General features: G+C 38.7%; 1 protein-coding gene across 13 annotated transcripts in view; it reads right to left on the reverse strand.

Annotated features, from left to right (window-relative positions):
* Window positions 1-17,107, reverse strand: part of DLGAP1 (DLG associated protein 1) — an 870,774-nt gene that overhangs the window by 293,268 nt on the left and 560,399 nt on the right. The gene's annotated exons all lie outside the window — the stretch shown is intronic.

Below are 17,107 nucleotides of genomic sequence, written 5' to 3' on the forward strand. Positions count from 1 at the left end.
TCCCAGGTGTTTTACTTCATGGAATTTGAGCAAGTGGCATTTATTAAAATGCAGCTTGACCAAGTAAAATGTGCAATCATAACAACGAGACAAGTCCAAGATGATCAATAGACAAGAACAGTGTGACTGAGCAAAGAAATTTTAGCTTGAAGACTTTAAAACTTTCTGGTGTTTGTCACATTGCAAAACCAGATCTTAAAACTCTCCTCTCCTCAATTAATAAGAACATGGCTGCTTCCAATGAAAAAATCATAAAGTAATTGCCTTGCTTCAAAATGTTAGAGCTACCATATGACTCGATAATTCCACTCTTACTCATATATGCAGGAGAAATAAAAACATGTGTCTACCCAAAAATTCATACACAAATGTTGACAGCACCATTATTCACAATAGCCAAGCACTGGAAACAAACCTCATTTCCATCAGCTGATGAATGGATTTAAAAAAAATGAGATATATTCAGGGTGCCTAGGTGGCACAGTGGGTTAAGCATCTGACTCTTGGTTTCGGCTCAGGTTGTGATCTCAGGGTCATGGGACTGAGCCCCGCATTGGGTTCTGTGTCAGTGAGGAGTCTGCTTGAGATTCTCTCTCTCCCTCTTCCTCTGCTCCTCCCCTCTGACCTTGAGCACTCACTCTCTTTCAAATAAATAAATGTTAAAAAAATGTGATATAGCCGTGTAATGGAATATTATTTGGCATTAAAAATAAATTAAATATCGATATATGCTATAACATGGATGAATCTTGAAAACAGTATGCTGATTGAAAAAAAAACCAGTCACAAAAGATCACATATTATCTGATACCATTTATACAAAATGCCCAGGATAGGCAGAAGCTACGGAATAGAAAGTAGATTAGAGGTCATCCTAGGCACAGGGTAGCAGTACTGGGAAGAAAATGCTAATGAATAAAAAGTTTCTTACTGGAATGATGAAAATGTTCATATCTTAAATTGTAGTGACATTTGCACAGTTCTGTGAATATACTGAAAACATCAGATTGTATATTTTAAATAAGGGAATCTTATGGTTGGTAAATTATATCTCAATAAATGTACTGATAAAATTACTAACTTTTCTTGGAAACACTGCCACATAGTATTTGTAATGATAAGAATTACTTATATAAAATAAATTCTGCAGAAGGTAGATAAGGAGAAACTGGGAGAACGTGAGGATGGTAACAAACATGGGAAACCCTTGGGAACCCATGAGCCATAGACTTGCCCAAAAGAACCATTTGTGCTGGTGTTTAGTCAGAGCTAATTCAATAAAGAAGAAAAAAAAATCAGAGTGAGAGCAGGAGGAAAAAGAGAAGGAGGATGGCAATAAAAGAAGAGAGAGAGAAGAAAGAGGAAAGGAAAAAAAGGGAAATAAAGGGCAGACTTGTTTTTGATAAGGGCAGATGATTCAAGAGAGAAAGTAGGATCACAAATCTTAATTCTGTTGATATAATATCAAATGACTTAGTTGAGAATAAAAATAAGAAAGGCTATAAAGGAACCAAAAGATTGTACAAGGATGGTTTTGAAGTGTTCATACTGAAGGAGCTTGTTTCAGACATGAGAGATGAGTTCACTATCAAAGACAAATCAGGTAAGTGATGAGTGTAAGTGATGAGTGCATAAGAATTGCATCAAGAGGGCTAAAGCACAAATAAAATGAAGTTTGTAAATTGCAAAAAAAAAAAAAAGAGGAAAGAAAGACAAAAATATTAAAAGGAATTTTTAAAAAGCCAAGGACAGTTTAAAAAAGAGGCCTTTTAAAAAAGATATGAATTGGAACAAATAGAAGAACAAGGATAATCCCAAGACTTGTTCCAGATGGTATAACGGTATAACAGATGATGATGAAGGAGGAGGAAGAGGAGGAGGAGCAGTTGGGAGGAGGGAGGAAGAGGACAAAACATTAAGCTCTCAAACTCTCCCATTTTCTCTATCAAAGAAAACGATCTACAAGATGGAAAGTGTAAAAGAAGAAGCACGGTGAAGAGAACTTTGAATTCCAGGAAAACCTCTTGTATGTGGGCAAGTCATAAATTTATATTTTCATTCCAGATTTCCCATAGGAGCTTTAGGTCCTTGACAGCTTCACTTCAAAGCACTTCATCTACAGCAGCATCTACCAAATCAAGCTCATTTTCTTCTCCCTCCTTCCCAGCCCACTCCTGACTGCAGCTCTTCCAGAGCTCCCCACTTCAGTGAATGGAAATACCATCTTTCATGCAAGTCAGAAACAGAGGCCCTATTCTGGACACTTACTTCTCCCTCTACATCACCGAATCCTCTAGATCTGGGATCTCTGGAAACCAACCCACCTGCCTCAATATCACCATGACCAAAAAAAAAAAAAAAAAAAAAAAAAATCACCATGACCACCCTAGTCCCAGCCACCATTGTCTGTCACCGGAATACTATGTTTACCTTTTGTTTCTTCTGCTGCTGCTGCTTTACCTATCTTTCACTCCATGTAAAGGAATGTTTTCAGAAGGCAAGGTGGATATCAGCTTTCCCTACTTCTACCCACTACACACAAAAGCAAGGATATAAAGATTCAAATTTTAAACATGACCCCCAAGGCCCTGAATGATATAGCCCTATCTTCCCAGACTCATCTTGCACCATCTTCATGACCTAGCCACACTAGATTTATCTCTGACCCTTTTATTTCTTCCTGCCTTTGCATGATTCCCTTGGTTCATTGTCTAATTTACTCTAGCTCTTCTTTCAGACCTAATCTCAACCATTATTTCCTAGGACATGCTTCCCTGAACTTCTTTTTTTTTAAATTTTTTTTAATTTTTATTTATGATAGTCACAGAGAGAGAGAGAGAGAGGCAGAGACATAGGCAGAGGGAGAAGCAGGCTCCATGCACTGGGAGCCCGACGTGGGACTCGATCCCGGGTCTCCAGGATCGCGCCCTGGCCCAAAGGCAGGCGCTAAACTGCTGCGCCACCCAGGGATCCCCTTCCCTGAACTTCTTAAGTCATAATCTTAGAGTATAATCATAGAGTATCATAATCTTCTTCGTAGGTATTGAGCACAGTGGTCACTTGGGATACATTTGTATTTGTGAGCAGTAGGCTCAGAAGGCGCATGGGCCACTCTTGGCATCTCTGAAGAGGCTTACTTGAGTGTCTTAGTTAAATGAACTATGGAGAGAACTGCCTCCTCTCCTCACTGATGACTCTTTTAGTAAGGCAAGTATGAAGAATGCATTACATGGAGGAAAGGCAGGGAATAAACATTCTGGGCTTAGGGTTTCAGGAGTCTGATATTAGGGCAGCCTGGGTGGCTCAGCGGTTTAGCGCCGCCTTCAGCCCAGGGCCAGATCCTGGAGTCTCGGGTTCAAGTCCCGTGTCGGGCTCCCTGCATGGAGCCTGCTTCTCCCTCTGCCTGTGTCTCTGCCTCTGTCTCTCCTTCTCTGTGTGTCTGTCATGAATAAATAAATAAAATCTTTTTTTTTTAAAGGAGTCCGATATTAGGTGAAATATGCTTATGCAGTGTTAAGAAATACCAGTTGCCCATCCCCTAGAATCCGCAGAAGCCCTAGTTCCGTAGGAACCTGAATTCAGCCAATTCCTCTCAGTAAAGAAAAGGACAGCATTGACTTCAGACAAAGGAGAGCTCTCACCAGTTCAACAGGAGCCTTTGCCATGGTAGTAAATTTAAATTTATTTGTGTAATTGATTTTGGTAATATTTATCTCTCCATTGACAGATAATAAGGAGCATGAGAGTAGGAATCATGTCTGTTTCTGATCATCATTGTATCCTTTGCAACTGCACAGGACCTGGCAATAGTGACCATTTAATAAACATTTTTTTTTGGATGAATAAAGGAAAGAGTTTTAAATTGGCAGGCTGCGGTGAGAGGGTACTGACAGTATAATTGCTACTAGCAAAATGATTTAAAGCATGTGTTCTGTGTTGGGAGTTAGGGCTATTCTTGTTTGTAAAATTTGACCATTCTCTCTTTCTCTGATCAACATGGCTGTGATGTCACTACTGCATGTAGAGCCACTATTAGTCAAACAATACAGTTTCCTTCAAAAATCAGCATGCGGGATGTTAATTTAAAACATGATAAGATTTATGAAATTAATAAATTAATTTTCTCCATAAAAACATTTTCCTTTTTTTAAAAAAAGGACACACCTAAAAAAAATTAAGCTTAAGTTTTTGTGCCGCTGCAAATGATATTTTTATGTACTCAAGGAACTTTTGGTAGGACTGCGGAATCAAGGTGGCTAATCTTAAAGATTGTTAAAGGAAATGCAGTAGCAAAAGACAAAGATGGAGAAGGCTTTTGAATCATCCAAAAGATAACAGCTTGATGGGCTTGAATTTACAGTGCAATATCGTTCTAGAATAGGCTGTTAAATAGAAGTTGTCTCAGCACAAAGCAAAGCAACCTGGGATTATGAAGAAGTAGCATGCTAAACTGACTGTGCTTTGTATTTTTTTAATTTTTATTTTTTTAAAAGATTTTATTATTTATTTGAGAGAGAGGGAGAGCAAGCAAGAGAGAGAACATGAGCTGGGGAGGGGTGTGGGCAGAGGGAGAGGGAGTAGCAGACTCCTCACTGAGCAGACAGCTCCATGCAGGGCTCGATCCCAGGACTCCAGGATCATGACCTGAGCAGAAGGCAGATGCTTTAATGGATTGAACTACCCAGGTGCCTCTGTTTTTATTTTTATTTTAGAAAATCAGCTTAGTTGATAAGTAAACACATGCTCTGAGCTTTCTTATGCAAAGTCATCTTTGCAGAAAGAAAACAGAAGGAAAATATTTCTAAATGTTAACAGGACTGGTTTTCATAGAAACTAAATTTTCTCCTCCTGGCAACAACAATACAACAAAATGAAGACAAGCCCACAAATCACATTTTCAGCAAAACCGGCAGAAAATCCACAAACTCCAAAGTCCAGCAGAAAACCAAGGAGGGAAATTATAATAATGTGGAAGATAAATAAGAGGAACAAAGGGGACCTAGACGTAGCGGAGCTCAGAAAGCTCTGTCAAATATACACTTCCTCAAAGTGAGGACCTCAATCTGAAAGGAAAGAGCTGTGGAAAAGTCTGGGACTTATGTAGGTGGTAGAGAGTAAGTGGGTAAACCTCATTAAGGGCCAGAACAATTCTTTCTAAAAATCATTGTATCATTTGTGTCCCCAAGTGACAGGCAGCCTGTCAGGTCATCCATGAAGTAATTGAGGGAGAAAAGAACTAGGTTTGGTCTGAGAGTCAGAGGATGTGTGACTACATAGATGCCTCATATTGTAAAGAAACAATCTGTAACTGTTGGAACAGCAAACGAAGCCCTTGATTCTTGGGAAACTACTGCCCACCATTCCCTCTAAAGGAATCTACTGATTCTCTAGGAAAATACAACTCATTCAAATAGGAGGAACATAAAAGGAATACACATACAGGTACTATAAAGAATATTTAAAAAAAGGTAGCCACAGATATCTTGTAAATGGTAAAAATGCACTGGGAAATGGCCATAAAGAAGATTAAAAGCATAATCCACATTCAAAACAATAATTAATGAAGCAGTTACAGCTATAAAAGAAGATCACAACGAAGAATTATAAGAACTCAGGAAAGAAGTGAGAATACAACAAAAGGTTGCAGGTAGACAGCTGGAGGGTATGAAATGGGAACTGAAGAATTGAAGGAAAGGAAGAGAAGGGACATAAAAGATAAAAATGAAAAAGATCGGATGCCTGGGTGGCTCAGCAGTTGAGCGTCTGCCTTTGGCCCAGGGTGTGATCCTGGAGTCCCAGGATCGAGTCTCACATTGGGCTCCCCACAGGGAGCCTGCTTCTCCCTCTGCCTGTGTGTCTCTGCCTCTCTCTGTGTCTCTCATGGATGAATAAATAAATCTTTAAAAAAATAGAAATGAAAAAGAGCAAAGAAATCATCCAGAGAGAAAAAGATAGAGAAGGATTAGATAAACAAGGAAATATATCCAACATACGCATAGCTATAATTCTGAAGAGGAAAATTAAAGCAATAGCATGGAATAAGTATCTTAAAATAATCCAATAAGGGTTTTCTGAAGTAAAAAGAGACCCAAATCTATTTAATGAAAAGGTATTCATTTTATCAGTGAAAAGTCATACAGAATGGTAAACATAAAGACATAGCTTAGAAAAACAATTGGAAAGAACCCCTTGACAAAAAGATAAAATCAGGTTAAGGGGGAGAAAATGAGGCTGACAGGAGATAACCCACAGAAACACTTACCCTCAGCATACACCAGAACACCATCTGTGACATGCCAAGCCCAAAGAGTAGGAGTCAAGGATTTTCTATCAAGTCAAGCTCTCCTTCAAATATAAAGTCTCAAGTAAAAAGATAGCTTTGAACATGTGAGAATTTGGGTTCTATTGCTCAAACAAGTCTTTCTAGGGGAAGATCATAGAGGACAAGCTATAGACAGACATGATATAAACAGAAAAATGTCAGCAAAAATCCAATGGCCAATACTCCCATCTTCGTTGCAATATTATCTACAACTGCCAAGATATGGAAACAACCTAAATGTCCCTTGATGGATGAATGGCTAACAAAGATGAGGTACATATACAATGGAATATTTATTCAGCCACAAAAATCATGAATCTGTGATAGCATGGATGGATTTTGAGGGCATTATGCTTAGTGAAATAAAACAGAGAAAGGCAAATATTGTATGATCTCACTTATATGTGGAATCTAAAAAACAAACACAACAAAACAACAAAACAAGCTCTTAGAGAACAGATTGGCAGTTGCCAGAGGCGGAAGATTGGGGGTGGATGCAATTGTTTCAGATCAAATGTACAAACTTCCAGTTATAAATAAGTCTTGGGGATGTAATATACAGCATGGTAACTATAGTTAATAATATGGCACTGCATATTTCAAAATTACTAAGAGAATAGATCTTGAAAATTCTCATCACAAGAAAAAAAATTTTGTATCATGTATGGTGATCATTTCATACTATTAACAAATATCAAATTGTTATGTTTTTTTTTAGCTTTATTTATTTATTCATGAGAGTCACAGAGAGAGAGGCAGAGACACAGGCAGAGGGAGAAGCAGGCTCCATGCAGGGAGCCCGATGTGGGACTTGATCCTAGGACTCCAGGATCACTCTCTGGGCCACAGGCAGGCACTAAACCTCTGAGCCACCCAGGGATACCCAAATTGTTATGTTTTATACCTAAAATAAATTTAATTTTATACAATAATTTTACATAATGAAATAATAATAACTGGCCAAAACTTAGTTTAAAACATTTTTGAAGAGATTTACTATCTTCTTCATGGATTTAAAAGGGATGATCCAACATTGCACAAATTTCCTGTCAGCTATATATCTGTTCATATGCTTTAAGAATTCTTTTTCTATTTCTAATTTGTCATAATTTTAATTAAATCATTAATGGCTGTTGAATATTACAAAATACCTTTTATGCATTTATTAAGGAAGTCATGTGTTTTCTCCTTTAATTTCCTAATGCTGTAAATTATGTATCTTTTCTAATGTTAAGCTTCCCTTTCACTACCAAATAAATCCTATTCAGTTATGTTATTTTAAATTATTTATAATTATTTAATTTTATTGATATACTTATTAAGAATTTTTGCATCAGGGTGCCAGGGTGGCTCTTGGTTTGGGGTCAGGTCATGATCTCAAGGGTCATGGGATTGAGCTCCGAGGCCAAGTCCAGTCCATGCTCTGTGGGGAGTCTGTTTGGAGAGTCTCTCTATCTGCCCCTTCCTACTCCCTCTCTCTCTCAAATGAATAAATAAATCTTTAAAAGTTTTCTAAAAAAAAAAAAAAAGAATTTTTGCATCAGGTTTGTGAAAAAAATTGCATTAAAATTTTCCTTTTCAAACTGCCCTTGTCTAAGGCTATACTAAATCCTAAAATGAATTTGGCATCTTTTTTGTTCATATCTCTAGAAGAGTTTTTGTGTGACAGGGATTACTTCTTCCCTGCAAGTTTCCTAGAACTCTATGGGTCTGGCCTTTTAACTGAGTAAATTTCAAATTAAGGTGTCAATTTCTTTAATTGTCATGGATGTGGTTTCTGTTTCTATCACATTTTGAAGAACTTAATTTTCTAAGAAATTAATCACTTAAAATTTTAATATATCAGTATGAAGTCTGTTTCTGTTCTATTTTTATGATAGATTTAATGTTTACTGTATATTTGTCCTTGTTCTTTTCTGCATTCCTAATAGTGTTTATGTGATGCTTTCTTTTTTTCTGTTTGGTGAGCTTATTCAGAGGTCATGCTCAATATTATCAGTATTTTTAAAGAACAGCAACAACACAAAAATATTTACAGTGATTATCTCTGGGTGATTTCTAGGATCTTCTTTATTTTCTTATACATTTTATTGGGGAGATTTTTTAGACTACATATTAACTGTATGAACCTGCCCCCAAATACTTGATTTTTTAAAAAGATTATATTTATTCACTTAACAGAGGGAGAGAGAGAGAGAGATTGAGCACAAGGGGGCTGGGAAGGGGCAGAGGGAGAGGGAGAAGCAGACTTCCTGCTGAGCAGCGAGCCCAGTGAGGGTAACAGGACCCCAATATGACTTGAGCCAAAGGCAGACGCTCAACTACTGAGCCAACCAGGTGCCCCTGAACACTTTTTAATTATCAACTTCAACGATGATATATTAGACATTGTTATGAGATTTACAATATAATACATCTTGGGGAAATATTTAAAATACTGTATTTCAGATTTCATATTCTCCAATTTTGACAGCAAAAACATTCTTTTTGGTAGTCCAAATGGCACTTTTAGGTGGATGAATTGGAAATGAGGTGTCCCTTCCTCAAGATTCTATTGTCATTTGCTGGCAAATAACAGTAATAAGTAAATAACACTAAGATGACTACTAATATAAATGGTGTTCCCTGTAGTTAGATAGTGTACAGCCTACACAATAATGAGGAGTGTCCCTGAGCTAGAAAGACATATTCGTATCTCTATGGTGACATTTAATAAAGATAAATATGCTGTGCCTTATGTCAAACCATTTAAGGGCATAGTTCAGGGTGGGAGAAACATGTCAATGTGATTTCCCATGAAAAAATGGCTTACAAATTTTACCTGAATGCAAGACAGTTCTGGCATGACTGTCAGACAAGCTAGTACACTGATAGAAGTAGAGTGTTCATGTCCAAAGCTTTTCAATGGACATTGTGAAGTCTGAATTCAACTGAAATATTGTTCACACAATTATATCACAAGTTAAGAGGGATGTTGCTTTTCTTGGAACGAGAGATGATTTGTCATTTGGGATGCTGAGAGTGTGTAGAGTCCAGTTCTGGACTGCTGAAGAATTGCTGAAGGAACTCGGTCTTTTGAAGACAGAACAATGAACACTTAGGGGCAAATCATAAATCATTAAGCATTTGAAGAATTGCCATATGTAAGAGTAATTTGATTCACCTTACATGGCACTTAATGTCCAGGTTAAAGGGAGGTGGATTTGTATTACAACAGAGAAGACTCTTCTAAAAAGGTATCAAGAATGGAAACTGGTACTGGGTAAAAATAGAGATAATCTTTCTAGAGGTTACTGAGTAATATGTGCAAAAATGCTTAACATTTTGGACACCCGTTAGCTGGGCTAATCTAATTCTAGGAATTTCTTTCTTTTTTTTTTTTTCAAGATTTTATTTATTCATGAGAGACACAGAGAAAGAGGCAGAGACATAGGCAGAAGGAGAAGCAGGCTCTCTGTGGGGAGTCTGATGCAGAACTCCATCCTAGGACCCTGGGATCACGCCCTGAGCCTAAGGCAGAGGCTCAATCACTGAGCCACTCAGGAGCCCCTAATTCTAGGAATTTCTACTGAGTAAATAATTTGATACTTCTTGAGGCATTTGTGACAGTAAAAAATTTGGATAGGTTACTAGGTAAAGAAGAGGAAAGGCAAAGAGAGAGGGAGGGAGAGAGAGAGAAATAGAATGGGGGCAAAGAGAACAGGGGGAAAGGATGAACTCCATGAAACAGAAACTACTATTCTAAAGATGGGGGTGGGAAGGACAGCAAGATATTATTAGAAGATTGCCAGTCAAAATAAGGTTGAATGCAGGCCACTGAGGCAATGGCCCAATTTTTTTGTTAATTAGATGAGAGAATTGTGATTGCTAAAATAAAACTCAGATTGAGGATCTCTAGTGAAGTGAGGTCAACAAAAATAGCTAATAGGTGGGAAATTAGTCATTTGAAAGTAAAGAAACCTATTACAAATGGGTGTTAAACTGTAACACAGAGAAAGAAAATGGATTCGTGTGCAGATTATTGTATGTTATACTGCTACATCGAGAGGGTTTCAGCATGTAGTTGCTACGGAGATGCTTGTTTTAAAAGTGTGCACTTGACGTTCAACGATAGTCCAGACATTTGTGTTATCTCCATCTGAAAATGACAGAGCAAAAAAGTTTCTGCAGAAGAATTACTCCAAATTAGAATATTTAACTTGTGTTGAGATACTAAGATTTGCTTGTACCTTTTTTTTTTAATTGAAGAATAGTGCATAACATTTGGACATACTAACCAGAAAAAAAGTTTCCACATTTCATTGAAAAAGATATTTATGGCATTATTCCTAATGGTGAAAAATTAAAATGAATTCAAATGTTAAATAATTGAGCAATTAATCTTCTGACCATAGTGTAGTAGCATACTTCAATAGCTAGCATATTTTCTTTAAAATGATAGACATTAAAATAAATAAGCATTTATTAAGATAATAAGCATAGGTATGCATACAAATGTACACAAAATTATTTTTACTCTATCTCTTTAGGAAAACTACTGGCACATCCAGTAGTTGCTTCCTAATTGCCAGAGATAATTAGGCAGCATTCTAATTGGCAGACATTATTCCTCGTCCAACTTGACCACTCTTTGGTAGTTGACCTTGTTGAATTCTCCCATTCTTGAAATCCTCTTCTCCCTTCATTTCCATGCTGTTTTGATTTCCTTTCTATCTTTCTGGCTTTTAAAATATTGCTTATCTTTGCTTCTTGTCTGTGCTTTAATGTCTCTGTAGCCCTGTACAGGAAACAGGCCTGTACTGCCCCATCTTCTAACTTGGCATGCCCCAATGTGATCTCATTCACTCTTAAACTTGGCTCTACCTCCTTTTCTTTTTTAAAAAAATTTATTTATTTATTCATGAGAGACACACAGAGAGAGGCAGAGACATAGGCAGAGGGAGATGCAGGCTCCCTCCGGAGAGTCCGATGAAGAACGCAATCCCAGGACCCCAGTATTATTACCTGAGCCAAAGGCAGATGCTCAACCACTGAGCCACCCCTTGGCTCTACCTTCTATGTGATAACCCCAATAAACCTTTCTCCAGTCCTGACATCATCCTGAACTCTGGAACCACACATTCAGTGGCCACCATTCTGTCTTCCTCACCTGAGGAATTTTGACCAATCTGATACCTTCATGGTCAGGTAGAAAGATTATTTTGAATTCCCTCCATCTTTATTACTTCTCCCCTGGGCTGAACCACAGTTATCTCTTGTCTGGATTATTATAAGAACCTCCCAAGTAGTATTTGAATGAATGAATGCTTGCTTATGGGACATATTCAACTGGATATTCTAAAGGCACATCACATTCAAAATGTCTAGAACTAAATCATTCTCTCCATCCAAACTTATTTTTCCTCCCATATTATCTGTCTCAATTGGACGTGTTGACATGCCCCTAGTTTTTCAAACCATAGCTTGGTCATCATTTCTACTCTTTCTTTCCTGACACCTCATTCAATGTCCAAGTCTAGCAATTCTATATATTTTAAAAATGTTTTCTCCTTTTTAGAAACTCTTATCATCAGTATCCCTCACCCTTCCATTTATAGTAAGAGCTCCTTGAGGACAGAAGTCATGTCTTTTCAACTTTGTATTCCTAGTCCTTCACAGAGTGCCTAACATATAGTTAGTGCTCGCAAGTGTTTAAATTAAAAATTGTACTATGTACCACAAAAGGCAAAAATATGTATAACACATTGATTGTAAACGTGTAAAATGTACTTGTTTACATTTATGGATATTGGAAGGAGATTTCAAGTATATAAAAAATTGGGGTTTTACTGTAAAGTGATGCAAATAACAAATGTTTTAAATGGAAAGGAAGCAGCAAATATGGAATTCATAGGCAAAGGGGAAGCTAGACCCAACAGGTAAAAATAGCTTACATAGTTTAAAATAGACTAACATCGTTTTATAGTCTAAATAGTCTAATAGTTTAAAATAATCTAACAGATATAAAAATTTAAAATTCCATCTCCACATAAAAGAAGTATCCAGGGAGTACTGGATATATACAGTGATCTCATTTGATATGCACTAGATGGATGACTTCATGTACTTTTCATACAAAGTTCAAAAATGGGTAGGTTTAAGAAATATATCATGTATTAGGTGGTAGACTGTGTGGTCTGGAGATGCTCCCATCTTATTCCATGGAACTTGTGAGGATGTGATCTTACATGGCAAAAGGGACTTTGTAGATGTGATAAAGGTAATGATCATGAGATGGGGAGATTATCCTTGGGTATCTGGGTGGTCCCAACATAATTACAAGAGTCTTTGTAAAGGAGGGAGGGAGGCAAGGAGAGTCAGAGAAGGAGCCCAGGCCACAGAAGCAGAGAGCAGTGATGCCATTGCTGGCTTTGAAGATGGAAAAAGTAGTGAGAATAAGGGAATATAGGCAAGCCCCCCTGGCAGTGGAAAAGGCAAGCCAGGGATCCCTGGGTGGCGCAGCGGTTTGGCGCCTGCCTTTGGCCCAGGGCGCGATCCTGGAGACCCCGGATCGAATCCCACATCGGGCTCCCGGTGCATGGAGCCTGCTTCTCCCTCTGCCTATGTCTCTCTGCCTCTCTCTCTTTCTCTCTCTGTGACTATCATAAATAAATAAAAATTAAAAAAAAAAAAAAAAAAAAAAGAAAAGGCAAGCCAATGGATTCTCTCCAGAACCCCCAGAAAGAACACAACCCTGCTGACCTGATTTTAGCTCAGTGAGATCCATTTCAGACTTCCGATCTCCAGTACTCTGAGGTAACAAGTGTGTGTGTTTTTTAAACCACTAGGCTTGTGGCAATAAGAAAGTAAGACATTTAGGATTTTATCCAAAGCCCGACTAAATGTCATTGTGATCTCTGACAGTGAGGTTTCTGCAGTGCCTTTAAATCTGTTCTCCAGTTTCAGTTTGTGATGCTCCACCATGTTGTAAGACTTAATACAAATAATAGCATTTATTGAGGCATTACATAATGTCCCCTTTCCAAGCACGGTTCCATATCTTTTACATTATATTAAGTCATTTAATCCTTTCAAACCCCCTATGTGATAGGTATTAGCTTCATATTCCAGAGGACAGGAGAAGTTAAGTAATTTACTCAAAGTTGCATGAGCAGTAAACACAGGGTTCGAGAACCGCTGTCTGGCTCCAAAGATGGGGAAGCCTTTCTTCTGTCTTTTCTTTCTAAACCCCAGCTTGAAATTTTTCTTCCAATCAAGTCCCCATATTCCATGTTCAAGTATCAATGCTGGTTCTCATTTCGCTTCGTATTATCTTTATCTAACAATCTATAGTTCTGCTAGGCTATGAGAAGAGGGACTGTTTTCACAAAACTTTGAATTCCCCTCTCCTCTCAGCTTCAACCCTTATAGAAGAAAAATCCTCATTTGTTGTCACTTCAGCACTCAGGAAAAGCTCCTTTATAAATAAATCCTATTACAAACCTGACTTTGTAATAGGATCTCCAAGTTCCGACAGAGGCCTTACTTATTTCAGGTAATATGCACTCACAATAACAACTGTTTCAAAACTGCACATTCCTCAAATTATCCTAAGGTTATCACCCAAAAGATTTTTCTAAAGAACTATTATAAGGGAAAAAGGAAGTCATCTGTTTTAAGGTTTTCAGGAAAACACTGCCTCATTTTAAGGATCTCATTACTTAAACTGGTCAGTGGCTTTTTGTCTTTATCTCTTTGGGGGACATGATAAAAGCCGTGGACTTTCCCCCTAAGCAGGATGAACACAAACACCTCTCTTCCTTGGCTTTTTAAGTTCTGGAGTTCACTGACACCATAGAATACACCCTTGCACCCGCTAAATGTCCATAGCCCCAGGCTAAGGACGCTTGAAGTAGGGGGAGGGGTATGCCTTGCCTTTCTTCATCTGAGTTCTCCTTAACACGCCATCCTTCCCACTCAGGAGTCTTCTCAAAGTAGGATTACTTCAGCCGTAGTCAAGCTATTCCCCAGTTCAGCTTCTGGACAGCCTCAGCCCCATGAGTGGCCTCCCAGCAGATGCTCCAAGCCTGGAAACACTCTGCCTCTGAGGGTCTGCATCAAGGGTTTCTGCCTTCAGAAGCTCTTCTAGAAAGGCCTTTTCTGGAAAGTAAGCTTTCCAACTGGCCTGCCACCAATGACATTTCTCTGGCCTGTTGGCCTGAAGCAATCTCTTTCTTTCCAGGCCTCAAACATGGCCAAAAAACACTTGTTTTCAGAGAGCAAAATGAGAAAATAGGGGCTTTGAAGTTTGATAAATAAAGAAAAGAGGCCAGGCAGCATGTTTTTGGGCATGCCAGTTCCCTTAAGACAGAAGCCTACTTGAAAAAGTAAATCGTGGTTATCGTTTCAGGAGATGAGTGCCTATTACTGAAATAAGTAATTTATAATTCAGAATAGTGTGCATGAGTTTCACACTGACACCCATAAATCAGTACATCAATTTTTTAGTGTGCAGTGGGAAGGTGTGAGATTCACTCATCTCAATGAATGGAAGTGAATACTGCCCTGATAACCCATAATTAAAATTCCAAGGCCTCCCTAGAAAGCTCTTGTCCTTTGATCAAAGGCAGAAGAATGTGAGACAGCCAGGAGCACCTCAGGTCCAACCATGATGCGAACCATACCTGTTGGTGGGGTGGGGAGCCTGATTGGTACCAGCTGTGTGGCTGGCTGTGGCACATATTACTATGCATTGCCAACTTCTGGATCTATTTGCACCCAGATGCAGCTCCTAGAGGTGCCAAAAGATCATAATTTACAAAAAAATGTGAGTAGGAGAAAAATTTTGCATTGTCCAAGAGATGCTTTAGCCCTAAGCCCAAAAAGTATGAGTAGAAATACTCTAGGTACTGCCTGGTAGACTAATGGTGAGTCAGGTACAAAATACAGAGTAGGAGCAGAGTGGGGCTCCTGGGTAGGACAGTGCCTGGGCAGGGTGGAAGATTAAGAGAAACTTTGTAAGGTGCCCAGCACAATGTCCCGTGCCAAATGAATGACTGATAAATGGTAGCTGAAATCTGGGCAAAATCCCAAGCTAGTTGTCATGTTTCTAGTGAAAAGTTGGTTTTACTTATTGAAAACTAGCTCCTTTATAGAACTGACTCCTCAAAATAACTCCCGAGGTAAGTTTTTTGCAAAACAGGAACTAGAAAATGAGTGGAAATGGCTTACTTAATGCCACATAGTGAGTGCATGGAGGACAGAGTTCACACAAGACAGGCCTCACTCCCTGGGCCTCCCTGTGCTCTTGTGCACACGTGGAAAAGGATTGGCCTCTTCTGACACCTCTAAGCGTGAGGCATCGCAACAGGATGTTACCTTCTCTTGGCAAGCCCAAATCTAGTAGAAGTTGTTATATTAAAAACAACTAGTCGAAGTCATTACATTAAAAATGACTAGAATGATGCTGTCCAATAAATAGAATTTTCTACAATGATGGGGACGTTTAATATCTGTTTGTCCCATAGGGTAAATACCAGCCACATGTGACTGCTGAGCACTAGCCATGTGGCTATTGTGACTGAGACACTGTAATTTGTGTTCTTATTTAATTTTAATTAACATAAATTTCAGTAACCACTTGTGGCTGCCATATTGGACAGTACAGAACTAGACTATTTGATTTAAAAGGAGCCCTAGGGGCCATCTGCCTAATTTCCTTCACTCTGTCCCATGTTCATCCAGCCTCCTTTTACACATTTTAAAGAAGCTTTCCCCCTAACTTGGGATCTGATGCCTTTGTTAGGAAAAAAAGTCTTCCTAATCTAACAGTGGCCTCTTCAGATGTATGATCTGAGGATACAGTTTGGTTTTGGTGTAATATTCCCAGGGATAGTACCTCTTGATATGCTTTCTGGGAGCTCCTCTTGTGCCTGTGAATTTTTAGGTCTCCAAGGGCAGCCTCAGCTGTATCTCCGTTCTCTGGGTGTGTGGTGTTACGTTGCCATCCACAAAATCCCAGCCATCCTATCGTGCTGACCTGTGGCTGAGCTGAGCAACAGATGCAGAATGAATGTGAGGAAGCCTCCCTCACCACCAGGGCTTTGCTCTCTGCCTAGATTTCTTCTCTGGGGCCAGGCAGCTCTACTGCCTCCAGGGCCAGCAGCCTGGGAATTGGGCTCAGCCTAGTTGATATCTGATGCCTCCTGGGCCTCTCTGGGGAGTCTTTCCCTGCTCCTTCTTCCCTCCTACTATTGCTTGTCCTTAGACGTGCTGCCCAGAGAGTCAAATTGTTTGGGTTTAGCCTCCAGGCTAAACCGTATTCTTCATCTTTGGGAAATTCGAGTATTTTAGAAAAAAAAAATTCTATATCATCTTGTCAAAGACAGATAGAATCCTGTCCGCCATTATTTTCACCAGCTGCATGGGAAGCTACCTTATCTCTTCAGCTCCTTTGCCAAAGTGGTCTTTCTTTTTCCCCATTTATCTAGTCACCTCTCCCAGATTTCAGTCTGGGTCTCACAGTCGCTAAATAAATCTTGGTTGAATGAAAGATTTGTTGAGAATGGCAATTCTATTAAGCCATTTAACAAAAATTTTTATTACACACCTGTGATCTAGATAATGCAAAGGGACTACATATTTTGATAGTTGGGTGGATTCATCCCTGGTTGAAGCTAAGAGATACAATGCTACATTCTATTCATCCACTAATCTAATTAAGTGAGATTAAATTGGTGTGGTTTAATTTTAGTGAATTCTTTCATTTCTTACAAGTCCCTGTTAAGTGAATAATTAACATTTCAT

This window comes from Canis lupus, chromosome 7 (genome assembly GCF_011100685.1).
Source record: "Canis lupus familiaris isolate Mischka breed German Shepherd chromosome 7, alternate assembly UU_Cfam_GSD_1.0, whole genome shotgun sequence".
NCBI classification, from domain to species: Eukaryota; Metazoa; Chordata; class Mammalia; order Carnivora; family Canidae; genus Canis; species Canis lupus.